At 35.5% G+C, this 16999-nt stretch overlaps 1 protein-coding gene across 5 annotated transcripts in view; it reads right to left on the reverse strand.

Moving 5' to 3' along the window:
- LOC143255038 (somatostatin receptor type 5-like) overlaps window positions 1-16999 on the reverse strand; it is a 180598-nt gene that overhangs the window by 47271 nt on the left and 116328 nt on the right. Inside the window, exons 3-4 of one of the 5 annotated variants that reach the window (XM_076510058.1) lie at window positions 7075-7129; window positions 2976-3253 (exon numbers count right to left, since the gene is read on the reverse strand). The exons of 2 other annotated variants lie outside the window; for them this stretch is intronic. The gene's annotated coding sequence lies outside the window, so the exon portion shown is untranslated. The remainder of the gene's footprint in view (window positions 1-2975; window positions 3254-7074; window positions 7130-16999) is intronic. 2 more of the 5 variants (XM_076510056.1, XM_076510059.1) reach the window with 2 other exon arrangements.

The following is a 16999-nucleotide window of genomic DNA, read 5'->3' on the forward strand; positions in this document are numbered from 1 at the left end:
ACAGTAAATTCAATAAAGGTACTCAAACTGACTATAATAAAAATAGAACATTACCGTTTGTGTGAAAACAACATTTTTAGGCTTGTATGGTGCTGACAGTGGCATCAGTATAAGTCGCACACTTATGTAAATCCGCACAAAATTGTTAAAACACCACCGTCCATCCCAACAGAAGTAAAAGGATTCCAGAAAGCTGGCATATAACGTATAATGCTTGAAAGATCTATTCCCGAAAGTTAAGAGTAGTTGGTAAATATCTGATACATGTGTTGGCTTGCAATGTTGACTGAAAAATACGAAACCACTTTCTGCATCTAATGCATGGATAATCGTGGGTAAGCTCTGAATTTTTCAGATTGCTTAGCTATATACATATTTGTATTTATACATCCTCAGAGCTTCAGTCTTACACTGCTAAATTAAGGACGGCTAGCGCAGATAGCCCAAGGTCCAAGATAAAAATGTAAAGCAACAAAATTTATCTTCATCAACGATTTACCACTTTGAGGAACAGAAAAATTTTGTAAAGAAAGACATCTCTACAAAACAATTTCAATAGAATAGAAACTTGAAATATTTATAAACGAAAGAACGCCAGAGAAGACACAACTCATGCTAACTGAAGTGAAACATTAGTCAAAGAAATTTCTTAGTTCTTATAAGCTACGTTTATAATCGTTAAAAATTGTGCGTTCGAAGTTAGTTTTGAAACTGCTTCAAATGGTGACAATAGTGCTCAACCATTAATTGAATTAATGACTAATCCTGTGTTTGATAGATGGCGGTAGCACATAAAGGCATGTTTTAGATTATTTGTTTGTTTAGAATTTAGCACAAAGCTACACAATGGGCTATCTGCGCTCTGCCCACAACGGGTATTGAAACCGATTTTTAGCGGTGTAATTCCGCAGACATACCGCTGTGCCACTGAGGGTTCACATGTTTTAAAAATTACAAACTAGCTACGCAGTAGTTATCCGCCAATGGCGGTTCCTAATTTCGAACCGATGAACTAGAGCAAACAGAGCCCATCGCCAGCTCTTGGACTGTTTTTATCTAATCTGATCGAACAGTGTGATTTCATCTTCAGTCTGATAGCACACCCGGAGCAAAAAGTGCGGAGCACCTTTTTTTGTAGAAAAAGGTTACGAACCATGAATCCTGAGATTTGCTTAGCCACGACCGGTAATTTCTAAATGCTGTCAACTAATGTGGTGCAAGAGTTTAAATATGTCAACAGTGTTATAATACCAGCTTAAGAATGATAATATGCTAAAAGGAAAAGCGTGTGTTTTCTTTTAGCAAACCCCCATCGGGCTAACTGCTGAGTCCACCCAGGGCAATCGAACCCCTAAATTTAGCGTCGTAAATCCGTAGACTTACCGCTGTACTAGCAGGGGCCCAAAAGAAAAGACAAATGAATTACTGAAATCCCAGAACAGTATAACAAATTAACACGCAGTTGCAACATTTCAGAGATTTATCACGGTTAATAATAAACAAGTAATACGGTGTTTCATTCACAACTCTTATAAGAATTATATAATCTTATTATCCTAATATATATTATTATAATTATATTATTCTAACGTATATTGTTGTACTTATATTATTCTAATATTATAATTTTATAATGGCTTCTTACGATACATTTATCTTAAAAAGGGCCCGGCATGGCCAGGTGGGATAAGGCACTCGACTCGTAATCTGAGGGTCACGGGTTCGAATCCCGGTCGCACCAAACATGCTCGCCCTTTCAGCCGTGGGGGGCGTTATAATGTGATAGTCAATCCCACTATTCGTTGGTAAAAGAGTAGCCCAAGAGTTGGCGGTGGGTGGTGATGACTAGCTACTTCCCCTTTAGTCTTACACTGCTAAATTAGGGACAGCCACGCAGATAGCCCTCGAGTAGTTTTGCGCGAAATTCAAAAACAATAAAAAAACAAATCTTAAAAAGAGTTAAAGGTCAGGGAAGAAAATCTTTGAAAATAAAATATGTTAATAATTCCGTTAGCAAACAGCAGTATGCAATTTATATTTATTGTAAATTCTTAGAACAACAAACAAGAGACAGCCATGTCTCTATCATCAGACACGTAGTCAGTGAGAAGAAAAACTTGAACTATTCAAGGAAATTAGTCGATAAACTACCGCATTTATCCTACTAAGGGTTAAACCCTTTATGATTTTATTCTGTGCACTGTGTCCATCTTGATAAATATAAGTATCAATCAGTAATAGAAATACTTTTGCAAGCTACACGATTTGTCTTCTTTTCTTTTTTCAATAATTTTATTTCGTATTGCGTTGGTACTTGATTAGATTAAACTACGAGATTCATTCCAGACAATCGAACATCAGTAAGTTCAAGTGCCAGGAACTTCGAGAATTTGTTCGAGATATGGACCTTCGACCTCAGTTTTATCCCTAAGTGATTATGCCATTAGAGAGAATACAATAATGTTTACAGAAACAGAAGGACTAAATTCAGAATTCGATAACAGTGATGTATTGCAGTATTCCACATAGCGATGTTCGACTGTAATTCAAGTCGACATTTGCGTCAGCGAAGTGGCATTTTTTAAAGTTGGTCTTTCATGGTAATGTTAATTACTCAAATCAAATGTTTAAACATGTTTTACACACTAAACACAGTATTTGGACGAAATGTTCGGATATTTTGTAACAAATAAAATCATTGTTACTAAGATGGAATACAGATATATTAAACCCTACACCTGTAATTTGTATAATAAGACAGGTTCTACGGACATCATGAATGATTTATCAGAACAGCAAGCATTTTTATGAGACACCTGTAGAAAGACGCGTAATTCAACAATTCATCTATTACAATAAAACCTTACCAAAACATATATAATAACAAAATATAACGTCAAGTTACGATAAATAGTGCCTGTAACCTTATATCATTTTATACTGAACATTCAGTACTTGGTTAGAAATTGTCTCACACTCTAATAACTTCCGCAAGGCGACGTGACATGTTGTCGGTAAGGTTGTTGATGTAATAAACCGAGATTTCATCCGAGGTTGTCACCAGAAGGCACTGCAACTCAGCTACAATAGCGGGTTTACGGTCGTGGTTAACAATTTTCTGACCAAGTTCGGCCCAACAGTTCTCAATATGATAATAATATGGAGCTTGTGGAAGCCATGACAATCGTGTTACGTTCTTCTTGTCGAGATAATCCTGTACAATATGCACACTGTGGACAGTGACATTTTCATCCTGAAAAATAAAGTTATTGTTAAGCCTTGCCCTAGCATACGGCAAAAATATCGTTCCCATGTTATGCCTGTAGGCGGCACCATGAACGTTTCCCTAGAGGATATGGAAAGCAGTTTTTCCGCCAAGATACACAGTGAATGACATAGCAGATAGCTCAATGTGGCTTTGCTCTAAAACACACAAACAAATCATGGGTATGAAAGTCATACAACAAAGAATTATTCAATAGATTACACATATTTGAGTTCATTTAACATTTTTTAAAATATTAAATTCAGTTGTTTTTGCTTCACTTTTTGTCTTATTTTTTAGACCTAAGTCTCTTGATAACAGAGCTACGAAGTTAACTCTCAAAAGTCATTTGTAAGAGTACGGCAAGAGAGTCTACGTTTTGTAACAGACCACGTGCAATGGTAGAGTTAACCGACTCGCAATTTGTGTCTCCTTCGAGGTTTAACGAGGTTTCAATTTGCAAAATGGTTTTACGATAACAAGTTTAGTGTCTAATAACTCATAACCATAAAACCTAATAAAGATTGAATTTAAGTTTCTTCGGGTGAAAAGGTATCTCAGGATTGTAGCTTAGTTTGTTTATATTTTTAATTTCTTGCAAACTGCACAAGGGCTATCTGCGCTAGCAGTCCCTAATTGAGCAGTGTGAGACAAGAGGGAAGGAGGTCTTAACCACCCACTGCTAACTCTTGAGATACTCTTTTACTAACGAACTGTATAACGCCCCCCAGGTCTTGAAGGGCGAGCATGTTTAGGAATTTAGATTATGAGTCGAGGGCTCTAACCACCTACCTTGGCCATGCCAGGCTTCTGAGACTTGTTCTCATTAAGTTAAAAATGTAAGTTTTATATCATTAGAACTGTTTTCATCTCTTCGTGTGTGTTTCACCTGTTTCATATAGAGGTTATCTTGAATGCCTTAGTACATAGCTTCTAGTTTCGTAGTTCCTTTTATTTCTAAGCCATCACGAAAACCCACGAAATAGCGAAAGTTAATGTTGAATAAAAAATCTGTATATTACTAGCGTCTTTGCTGTATATTTAAAACCAGAATTATTTTAAGTTGTACCGAGTTTATAAAATGTACTCTTATTCTTTTCGCTAACTATGAAAACAGTGATTAAACAACATTGTGCTACGTGTGACAAAGGGGCAAATTCTCATAGAAAGAAAATGTATACATATTACAGAACTGACGGTTCTCTGTTGTTTTTTTTTTTTACTTACGTAAGCGCTCTTTATATTGTAAACAATAAACCTTACGGTTTACTTAGTAAGTGCTCTTTTTAACGGTAAAATACTGAAAATCGAAAATAGCAATACATTCAGGTATCTGTCATATAAAGGATATTTTAGATTTCTTATAAGTGAAGATACCAGAGTATAAAGGCCAGAACTAATCGATCTAAAAAAATTCCGCGTGAAAGAAAGGGGGATTTATAAGGTACAATTATGTCAAACTTGTCTTTTCTGAATTAATGCAAATTTTAAAAAATCCCAAACATCGATGACCGTTTGGTAAGATACTACATGACGTACAAGTTTATTGTTTCGAGTAATCGTTTGAGATATATATACCATTAGCATACACATTAACAAACAGTCGTTAATTCCATAATCTTTATGTGGAACAAATTTTGTATGCTTTACGCAAAATTAAACAAAAGGCTATCTGCACTAGCCGTCCCTAATTTAGCAGCGTACGACTAAAAGGAAGGCAGATAGTCATCACCACCCACCGCAAACTGTTGGGCTACTCTTTTACCAAAGAATAGTTGGATTGATCGTCACACTATAATGCCCCCACGGCTGAAAGGGCGAGCATATTTAGTGTGACGGGGATTCGAGCCCACGGCCCTTAGATTACGAGTCGAGAGCCTTAAACATTTGGCCATGCCGGGTACACTTGAAGAAATAGGGGGTGTCACCATGACCCTTGTCAGGCATGACCCTAAAGCGCGAAACACGTGTTTGGGACAGCTATTTGCGAACCATGAACTCTAGAATTTCTAGTCTGTGCACGTTAAGCTACAACAAGTGGATACTTTTGGCTGGTTAAATATATGATTATTTCTATCAAAGAAATCTCTCTTCAGAAGGTTTACACATTTTCTTAAATTTTTCTTCATCTAGCATTTATGGTAGAGTAATTTTATTACATTTGGATGCATCAGTAAAAATATTACGTATTTAAAGTATCAAAATTAGATATTCGATTCCGCGTAATGAACAGTGCATATAGAGCATTTATATAGCCTATACACGAATAAAACACCAACAATTATTGGACGTATTTTAGGTGATAGAAAAGAGAAACATTGGTTGTTATTTTCTTCTCTCCTTTTGGGTAGAAACCACTGATTGTTTAAAAACGTTTTTAATTTTAAAGTTTTATTATAAGTTGAACAGTTCTATGTTAAATGAATAATTTTAAGTCGTGCATTTCCAAGAGTTCGGCAATTCATACCAAAAAGACTCCAACTTTCCGAATTTATCATCATGCAATGCCAAATCTTTGAAATCAGAATTGGTATCAAATTTTGGTAAACCAAAGACAAAGATGAAAGGTAGTTCATTCATTTATTATGGAGTTGCTACAGTTCTCTAGTGGGTGTTGGCAAAGTGCGTTATATAATGTAAACTTTAATAACGAACTTAGCAGACTACTTAAGTTCACTGAATCTAATTCTAATAACATTCAAATCACTTTGAATATCAAACCCAGACGTTTTTTTCACAATATCTTTGTTAAAAAACAATCAATGTACTAATATTACAGGAGGTTTACTGAATCCATACTGGGTTACGGTTGTTTTTATTAACATATTAAATATTAAATGCCCTTTAGTGAATGGCTTTTCGAACGTGACTACGCCCTTTTATTCAGATGTCAATCATTGCTATAAGGAATTTCTTAGAAGACACAAGGGGTTCGTTATCAAACACAAAATTTGGATCATAAGAATAGCGTGTCTTTTCGTTAAAGATATAAATCCAGAACTATCTTAATACATATATCCTTAAAAACGTTATTAAACGTGCTTTATCTTCGATATAACCAGTTATTTATGTCTCATCTTCTTAGTTGGTGATATAACTTAGTACAAAGTATCTTGTGTGTTTGGAATTTTTTGATAGAATTTTAATTGAGTTATTGATTCCGAAGCAAATTATACAGATTGATGTGCAACGCCAGAGATTTCTCCTTCTTTCTAAACCATTTTATATTGCACACAAAAAATACAGCATAGAATTACCATAAGTGATATACTGGTCAGAAGGGCGAAAAATGCTGTGTTTGGCTCAGTTTTGATGAGGAAGTAAAATTTGAGTCACAGAAATAAACAAATAATTGTCCAATTAAACTTCTGCAATGTCATGACGGAACCTTGAGCAGAACTCTCAATATTATACGTATTTGATAACTGTTTGTGAAAGATGGTTATCTAATTGTCCATTAACATTGAGGGATCTTAAACAGATATCTTTAAGGAATCATGATGATGCATTGTGGTCTAAAGGTTAAAGTTTTATTCTAGTATGAATAGCACAATGTTACTCAAATCATAACCCTAGAAATACCATAGATTGTTCGAGAGTTACTCAGATAATAACCCTAAATAACACCATAGATTGTGACCGCCAGGGAATGTTCATTTACAAACTGTTAAGTCATTATCAATTTGAAGAGCTTCTGATGGAACAAGGAAGATATATTTCACTAGATAAATGCTCAAACCTATCAAATATATTTATTATAACACTAGTTACCCAGACCCTAAACACTGATAGATGAACAGTACACTTACCACTAACATCGTCATGTCCAAACTCTTTCAGCAAGGCAATGTAGACAGCTTTCTCCTTGTATATAAATATCCACCATTAAAATTTGTTAGATTAACCTCGAAAATAAAACCATGTTTAGGACTGTTTTCTTTTTAATATTCTTTAGAGGATTAGTCCAATCATTTCACTATGTTAGAAATTTTGGTGGTTTGTTGTTAATCGTACAGCTACTGAATGAACTATCTATACTTTACATACTGGTGGTACTGAAACCTAGCATATAGCTCTCAGACTTAACCTTCAGCCACTAGAGAGCAGCTAAGAAATATTAACTATAGATAACGAAAAATAAAGTAGGAACTCTAAACGCTGCCTTTTGTCACAAATATAATTAAACCTGTTTTTTAACTCATCTCCTAAAACACAAAACATCATCTAGCGAAACCTAAACTTAAGTCTTTACGTAACAGTAACAACAACGGCCCTTAGGTGCAATATAAAATAAAATAAAATGAAAGAAGCCAGAGTTGAACGACATATATTAAACAGCGTTTAAAAGTTAAGACAATACAATAGACAGCAAAATAACATGACTATCAGAAATACCGTGGATATTCTGTATATTGTGAAGTAAGTACGTACAAACTTAGGAAACAACAACAGAGAGTATCTTACTGACTGATATCCAACACATACCTTGTCTGATCCCCTAGTGAATGTCACTGCACTTTCTTCTTGGAAAACAAATGACAACAGAGAGTATCTTACTGACTGATATCCAACACATACCTTGTCTGATCCCCTAGTGAATGTCACTGCACTTTCTTCTTGGAAAACAAATGACAACAGAGAGTATCTTACTGACTGATATCCAACACATACCTTGTCTGATCCCTAGTGAATGTCACTGCACTTTCTTCTTGGAAAACAAATGACAACAGAGAGTATCTTACTGACTGATATCCAACACATACCTTGTCTGATCCCCTAGTGAATGTCACTGCACTTTCTTCTTGGAAAACAAATGACAACAGAGAGTATCTTACTGACTGATATCCAACACATACCTTGTCTGATCCCCTAGTGAATGTCACTGCACTTTCTTCTTGGAAAACAAATGACAACAGAGAGTATCTTACTGACTGATATCCAACACATACCTTGTCTGATCCCCTAGTGAATGTCACTGCACTTTCTTCTTGGAAAACAAATGGGAAAATCGTAAATATCTTTACTTTTATGCTATACAAAACAGCTCTTAAAAGCAAACAGGATAAGACGAACAGATGCTGCAGATTGGAATGCATAAATGCATAAACCATGTTCTTTAGAAGGAATTTGTGACTGCGGCTTCTTAAAGAGGAAGCAATGTTTTGATGCTGTCACCATTGTAGTTTGAGTAAGTTCTACGTCAAGGTATTGGTCAGACGAGAAAATTCTTGTAAAGAAATGAAAGGTTAAGAACCTGTTCAGCTTCCTGTCAAAGTTCATTGACAGTAATCCACGAGAACCAAAAGACATCCATAAAACTTGCTCCAAGTCAGCTGTTTTCGTCTTTCGTAAAATAACGTTAAAAAGATTTTTTCATGACTTTTATAAAGATCTTAGGGCAGCCTGCGTATTGTTGTCGACAGCATTGATTGCGAGGTTGAAAAGAAGTCCAATGTACCTTAATCATAGGAGATTTCTAATAAAAAATTGAAAAGTTATATATTTTGTCCATTAGGTTTGATTAACTGCCAAGAACTAGCCTTTGGTCACATCATTTCTGTCCAATAAAAATGTTAGAAAAAAATATATTTCGTGGGCGATTTCATTTGTTTTGTTAAAAATAAGTTGTTTCTATTCATTGTTATTTAAGGCTTAATTATAAAGTTTAAACTTCACGTTCTGTTTTACAGTTACAAACCTTATAAAAGATTAAATTGTACTACACAAGTGCATTTTATGAATAGTAATAGGGAATTAGTAAAACATGTTTTCCGCTTTCATTTGTTTTCTATAGACGTGCAAGGGAAAAACGTGATCTTTTAAGCATTTAACAACAGAAAAAAATATATATCTTTTTAAGTAGGGATACATTTCGAATTTATCATAATATTCATGGCAGCGTTTCTCGTTTTATTCCTCCAATAAAAATTTGCATAAAAATCATTCACTTTCATGGATACGAGTTTCACTTCATAGACTCACAAGCGGAAAAACTATCTAAAAAAATATTGCCAAAGTCTGATAAGAAGTAATTAACCTCTGCATTTCCATTAAGGGACAGACAGAAGTAGGAACATTTCCAATGTAAATTGAAGAACAGCTTAGCTGGTACTGTATTATACTATCGTCTTCTGTTTTCTCAGTCCGTGAAATAATGTTCGATATTAGAAAATGTTGTACACGAAGCAAAAGCTGTTACTTATACTATACATGTATGGGTGTGCTTGTCTCAATAAAAGATAAATTAGAATACCTCGAATTATGACTGATTTAACGATAAATACCATTAACCGATTGTCACAAATCTATGTATGTTTTTTTTATCGAATCGTAACTATTAAAGTTACGGTTTAAATACCGAAAACCACAGAAATTTCAGAAAGATAACATGCCTAACATATAATATTTTATAACATTATAATGTTTTATTTTATAATAACTTGTTTTGAAACAAGTTAAACGTTTCCGAACCTCAATGGAAGAATAAGAAAAAAAATGTAAAAGGAAACAAATGCGTGCACTTAATTATTTTTAAAATAACACTTCGGTCCGGCATGGCCAAGTGGATTAAGGAGTTCGACTCGTAATCTGAGGGTCGAGGATTCGAATCTCCATCGCACCAAACATGCTTGCCCTTTCATGCTCAAAAAATAATTAATTTATCCAGAAATACTCACTGTAATATTCTAACTCATTACAAATTACTTGAAAAGCAATTGTTCTTATCCACTGGTCATTTGTGATTTATGATTAGTTATTAAGATTATTTAACAGATAAAACATTCAAGTTTCCAGATTTAGTAACGTATGATAAGCAGAGGAGATAATACAAAATTAATTTTGTCTCCGGTTTACGGGTGTTAACTTGTGCTAATATGTCCGAATTTCTTTATACCTTTAATTGTTGATGTTAGGAAATCTTCCTACATATATATAAATGAAGCATCCAAATGTTTCTTTGTATGTTTGTTTTTTGAATTTCGCGCAAAGCTACTCGAGGGCTATCTGTGCTAACTGTCCCGAATTTAACAATGTAAGGCTAGAGGGAAGCCAGCTAGTCATCACCACTCACCGCCAACTCTTGGGCTATTCTTTTACCAACGAATAGTGGGCTCGACCCTCAGATTATAACGCCCCCACGATTGAAAAGGCGAGCATGTTTAGTGCGACGGGGACGCGAACCCGCGACCCTCGGATTACGAGTTACATGCCTTAACTCACCTGGTCATGAAGGGCCCTTTGTTTGTTATTAAGTACAAAAACTACGTAATGTGTCATTTATATTCTGTCCACGGCGGATATCGAAACTCTATCTTTTCTTTATAAACCCTGAGAATTGTCGCTGAACCATCGAAAGAAGTCAGCCAATTAGTAGCAACCTACAACACACCATCCTCTCTTATGGATTCACTATCACTCTTGTCACAAACCTACTGTTTAAAATGTAGCTAAAGTTTGTGATAACGCATAGGTCGGAAAGCCAGTTATCTTCTTCCAAAATTTCTAGGCCCGGCATGACTAGGTGGTTAAGGAACCCGACTCGTAATCCGAGAGTTGCGGATTCGAATCCCCGTCACACCAAACGTGCTCGCCATTTCAGCCGTGGGAGCGTTATAATGGGCGATCAATCCCACTATTCGTTGGTAAAAGAGTAGCACAAGATTTGGCAGTGGGTGGTGATGACTAGCTGCCTTCCCTCTCGTCCTACACTTCTAAATTATTTTAACCATATAAACTGTAATTATTTTCAACTGACTTAGAGAATGATCACAGAATCAATGGTCATTCCAGATTCTACTTATTTGAACTACATAAATATGATATTTAACTGGGATGTAGATTTTTGACAAAAAACAATGGTCATTCCATATCTGTGTTACTTTAATTATACAGGGTGTTCGGAAAGTCACTGTGCAGTTTTGTAATCATATTTTATTCAGTCTATTTCAAGCCAGCAACTGATAGCGGTGCTTAGAAACAAAATAAGAAGGATCCAGGCCTGTATTGATGCCAACGGGGGTCACTTTCAACATTGTTTATAATTGTCATTCATATTTACCTCCTGTATTTTATATTGAAACATGTCTGTTAACAAATATATAAGTGCACAGTGACTTTCTGAACACCCTATATAGAGTATAGTATTTAACTGGTATGTAGATTTTTGACAAAGACAATGGTCATTCCATATCTTAGCTATTTTAACTATATAAAATGTAATATTTAACTGGTATGTATGTATTTTACAATACAATTGTCATTCCAGATCTTAATTATCTTAACTATATAAGATATAATATTTAACTGGTATGTATGTATTTTACAATACAATGGCCATTCCATATCTTAGCTATTTTAACTATATAAGATATAATATTTAACTGGTATGTATGTATTTTACAATACAATGGTCATTCCAGATCTTAATTATTTTAACTATATAAGACATAATATTTAACTGGTATGTATGTATTTTACAATACAATGGTCATTCCAGATCTTAGCTATTTTAACTATATAAGATATAATATTTAACTGGTATGTAGATTTTTGACAAAAACAATGGTCATTCCAGATCTTAGTGAATTTAACCATAGCAACTGCAATTTTTTTAAACTAATTAACAAACTTATTAACTGATCACAAAAACAATGGGGATTCCAGATATGTTAGCTTTGTTACCTTAAAAGTAATGGCCAACAAAGTTAGTTCAACAGCAATCACAGTTTTTAACTACGCGTTCGCATTAGAGAAATCACAGTCAGTGAAAGAAAAAAAAATTCTGTTTATATCATTTCTTCAAACTCGTCCACCAGAAAACGCGGTAGTACGCTTGCTTACAAAAGCGTTTTTTTAATAGAGCAAAAGGAATGGTGCTAAAGCATAATTTCCGTTATTAAAATACTTATTAAATAATATAGGGCATAATAACAGAAAATGGTCCCAAAGTAGCCTGATTTTTACATGTTAACCTTAAAAAAAACAAGAGTATTTTAGGGTAAATAACTTTTCTGAAATGGCGCTCGTGCTCGTTTAGTTTCTCTAATAGTATTACTGTGCACCACTTTCTTGCCCAAAGTAATTTCTTAACAACTAATTGCATCACAAGACAGAGTGAGAGAAAAATCTCAATTTTATGTTTTAATTTTATCATTTAAAGAACAGACTTGCACTGCGCATGAGCAACAAATTTCATTACGTTTTTCTTCGAACAACTGAAAATGTTTGAAACCTAACAAACTGAATATTCTAGAAAGATGAGTTTTCCTTCCTCAGTGATGCCATTTTTCACGATTTACAACTTTCGGTGGCAAAACAATACAATTTCTAAAAGATAAAATAATATTTTCCAAAGAAAAAGCTTCCTTCAGAGATGCAATAGTACAACTTCTGGAAGTTATACTTCATTCTTCCTTTAATTAAAAGTTCTATTAAACTTATTGTTTGTTATTTATATGTAACATACTTTTTCCTAAATTAAACTTTATTTTTATTATGTACTTTAATTGAAAGACTTATTATCAATTCTAAACATAGTATACGGATTTAGGGATAACATAAATCTCCTAGTGTTCGAGTCTCGTGAGTAATTATTGGGATTACGGCCAAAAATACAACTAACAGTAAAAATAACAACTTTGCATAAAATTCATTATATTTATTACTGGGTTAATTTTATGTATGCACCTCTATATTCAACTTGCTTTGATTAGAAATTAGTGATAATTACATCATTAAGTATACACTTTAATACAAATATAACCATTTACAATGCAAATATAATCATATTCAAAACAAAAATAATTATTTTTAATTTTCTAAAATTTCGGATTAATCATGTGTTTCATTCACTTCTTTTTAACATTTTGTATACTTACCAATTTTCATACATGTGGTTATTTTTATTTCGATTTCTGTGTTGGGCATAGCATTGCCAGGTAGTTATGCGCTCGACCCGTAATCTGAGGGTCGCGAATTCGAATCTCCGTCGCACCAAACATGCTCATCCTTTCAGTTGTGGGGTCATTATGATGTGACAAACAATCCCATTATTCATTGGTGAAAGAGTAACCCAAGACTTGGCGGTGGGTGGTGATGACTGGCTGCCTTCCCTCTAATCTTACGCTACAAAATTAGGGATGGCTAGCGCAGATGGTCCTCGTGTACCTTTGCAAGAATATCGAAACAAACCAAAACAAACAAATTTCCGTATTGATAGTTGTAGTTTTATTGACATAATAAATATATTTACTTGTCCGCCCGACATGACCAGATGGTTAAGGCACTCGACTCGTGATCCGAGGGTCAGGGGTTCGAATCCTCGTCACACCAAATATGCTCGCCCTTTCAGCAGTGGGGTTATTATAATGTGACTAACAATTCCATTATTCGTTGATAAACGAGAAGCTCAAGAGTTGGCGGTGGGTGATGATGACTAGTTACCTTCCTTCTAATCTTACACTGCTAAATTAGGGACGGCTAGCGCAGATAGCCTTCGTGTAGCTTTGCGCGAAATTCAAAACAAACAGTATTTACTTGTCATATAAAAGATTCCCGTTCACTCATCGGTAAGCATGAGGGCTGATAAAGATATAATCGGCGTTCGATATCTGTTAAGGACACACGGAAACTATTGTTGAAGAAATCAGTCACGATATAACACACAACCTTTTTTCAGTTCACTTAACAGTAAACTTTGAACTACAGTAATTTCAGAAAATGTATAGGTCTGAAGATACTTCTGAAACCTTTAATCATAGTTCTGACACGATATAAATTAATAATAAACTTTTAAAACGTCGCCAAAGGTATTAGTTTTGTGTACGCTGCCTTTCAATACTTTCATTTGAGCCTTTCTGATTGCGTGTAGACGTTAACACGAAATATTACATGCATCATAGGCAAGTGTTTTGACGTAAGTACATTTAGACAGAAAATATTTCAATATAGGTTATTTACATTGTTCAGGATAAACTGTATTCCTCACAAGTTTTTGCTGAAGAAACGCTGTGAAACTTCTAACACTATCATAATGGAAACAGAGATTTACGTAAGAGAAAATATTTGAAAGACGTTCAGTTTAGATTATTGTACACCTGCAGAGGACGTATGAGTTAGGGTGTATAGTGAAAACGTTAGAATAGGGAAGATAGAAAAATTACAGAAGAAATGGATTGTTATCCTTGCAAACTCTCTCTTAACCTGAAGATGAACTAGAAAGGTCGAAACGTTGTTCTCTCCACATCAATAAAGGTTTAATACCCATGCCAGCCGCTCTGAGATTCAAGTAATGGTTTGGTTTGTTTTGAACTTTGCGCAAAGCTACACGAGCGCTATCTGCGCTAGCCGTCCATAATTTAGCAGTGTAAGACTAGAGGGAATGCAGCTAGTCGTCAATACCCACCGCGAACTCTTGAGCTACTCTTTTACCAACGAACAGTGGGATAATTGTCACATTATAATGCTCCCACGGTAGAAAGGGCGAGCATGTTTGGTGTGACTGGGATTCGGACCCGTGACCCTCGGATTACGAGTCGAGTGCCTCAACTACCTGGCCATGCCTTCCCAAAGAAATGGATACTAGACGTATGGTAATAACGCAAGTATTACAATAAAAACAGAAACTAGACACCTGCTGAAAATATAAAGAATACAGTAAAACAGACACTACACATCTGTTGAAGGATACAAAGAGCACAGTGAAATACAGATACGAGACACCTTCTGAAAATACAAATATTACAGAAAATCAGCATTGTTGAATTAGGGCCCGGCATGGCCAGGTGACTACAGCTCTTGATTCGTACTCTGAGGGTCGCGGGTTCGAATCCACGTCATCCCAAAAGGGCTCGCCCTTTCACCCGTGGGGGCGTTATAATGGTACAGTTAATCGCACTGTTCGTTGGTAAAAGAGTAGCCCAAGAGTTGGCAGTGAGTGGTGATGACTAGCTGCCTTCCCTCTAGTGTTATACCGTCAAAGAGGGAAGGGCTAACGCAGATAGCCCTCGAGTAGCTTTGCGCGAAATTCAAAATCAAAAAACAAACGAAAACAGTTTAAAACAAACTTTCAGTCGCGCATCCAAATATTCCGAAACGTAGAGTTTACTTTTGGTGGTTAAAGAAGTCGACTAAAGATAAGAGAATTGTAAGGACGCCATTATGTTACGGTCAATTTCATTGTTCGCTGACTGAAAAGAACACACTGAGTGGTTCTGATTAATTACTTAACCTCTACAATATCACTTCAAAGTTAGGGACAGCAGTTGTCATGTTCGGTGAAAATAACCTCAGTTGGAGCTCATCTTGTCAGCACGCAGCTGACGTTCTAACGACTGGCCAATAGGTGTACAGCTAACTCACTAGGAGCTAGCCAATAGGTATACAGCTAACTCATTAACATCAGACAAATCGCGTGATTTTACACAAAATAAACTACCCTTCGTGTAGAATATCACAACTTAATTATGGCGAGCGCAAGATACAATGGATACACGACACCTTTCATACTTGATATTATTTGTGTTCTGAGATAATTTTAACATAATTCAAATTTAAGTGAAACTTTAATTTAGAAAGAAAAAAGAAAGTTAACAATAGAAAAGGGGACTTCACTGTTTTTTGGTTTTTTAATATTTCCATTTTGTTCCTCGAAAGATAAGGTTGGAAACTTGCCAGCGAAATACATTAATATTATAATACACTGCTGGCCAAAATCTTAAGGCCAATGAACATAAAGAAAAAATATGCATTTTGCTTTGTTAGACTCAACCACTTATTTGAGTAGAGTTTCGAAAAATGAAAATAAGAAAAGGGAAAATAAAAATAAAAAAACGTTTTAGTATTTAATAGGGAAAATGTGAACACTGTGAAATTAGCCTAAATACTAGCTGGTCAAAAGTTTAAGACCATGTCAAAAACAAGTCCTAAACAGGGTAGGAAATGCCCAACAAGAGGTTTCAGTAGTGAGTTGCATAGCCATCATTGCGAATAACTTCAAACATTCGCCTTGGCATGATCGATATAAGCGTTTACAGAAGGCTGGCTGGAATATTATTCCAAATGGTGAAGATGGCTTGACGAAGATCATGCACTGTTTGGAATTGACGTCCATTTCTATAGACTTCCTTTGCCATCCAGCCCCAAAAATTTTCAATGGGGTTCAGTTCGGGCGAACACGCTGGATGGTTCAAAAGAATCACGTTATTCGCCATGAAAAAGTCCTTTGTCCTGCAGGCACTGTGGATTGCAGCGTTGTCCTGCTAAAAGATCCAGTCATTTTCACACAAGCGAGGGCCTTCAGTCAATAAGGATGCTCTCTCTAACATGTCAGTGTAGCCAGCTGCTGTTTGATGCCCCTGTATAACCCGAAGCTCCATTGTTCCATGGAAGGAGAAAGCACCCCAGATTATGATGGAACCTTTTCCACTATGTCGTGTAGAAAATGTCTCCGGTGGGATATCCTTATCGTACCAGTAACGTTGGAAGCCATCTGGACCATCCAGGTTAATTTTTGTTTCTCATCAGAGAACAAAACCTTCTTCCACTTTTCTACGTCCCATGTTTGGTGCTTCTCAGCAAAGTTTAACCGAGCTGTATCATTGTGTGGAAGGAGGCGTGGCCTTTGAAGACATTTACGGTTTTTAAAGCCTTTCTCTCGTAGATGCCGTCTTACTGTTCTTGAGCTGCATTCTGCGTCTGTAAGGGCCTTAATCTGGTTTGACGATCGGCTGGTGT

This window comes from Tachypleus tridentatus, chromosome 7 (assembly GCF_004210375.1).
Source record: "Tachypleus tridentatus isolate NWPU-2018 chromosome 7, ASM421037v1, whole genome shotgun sequence".
NCBI classification, from domain to species: Eukaryota; Metazoa; Arthropoda; class Merostomata; order Xiphosura; family Limulidae; genus Tachypleus; species Tachypleus tridentatus.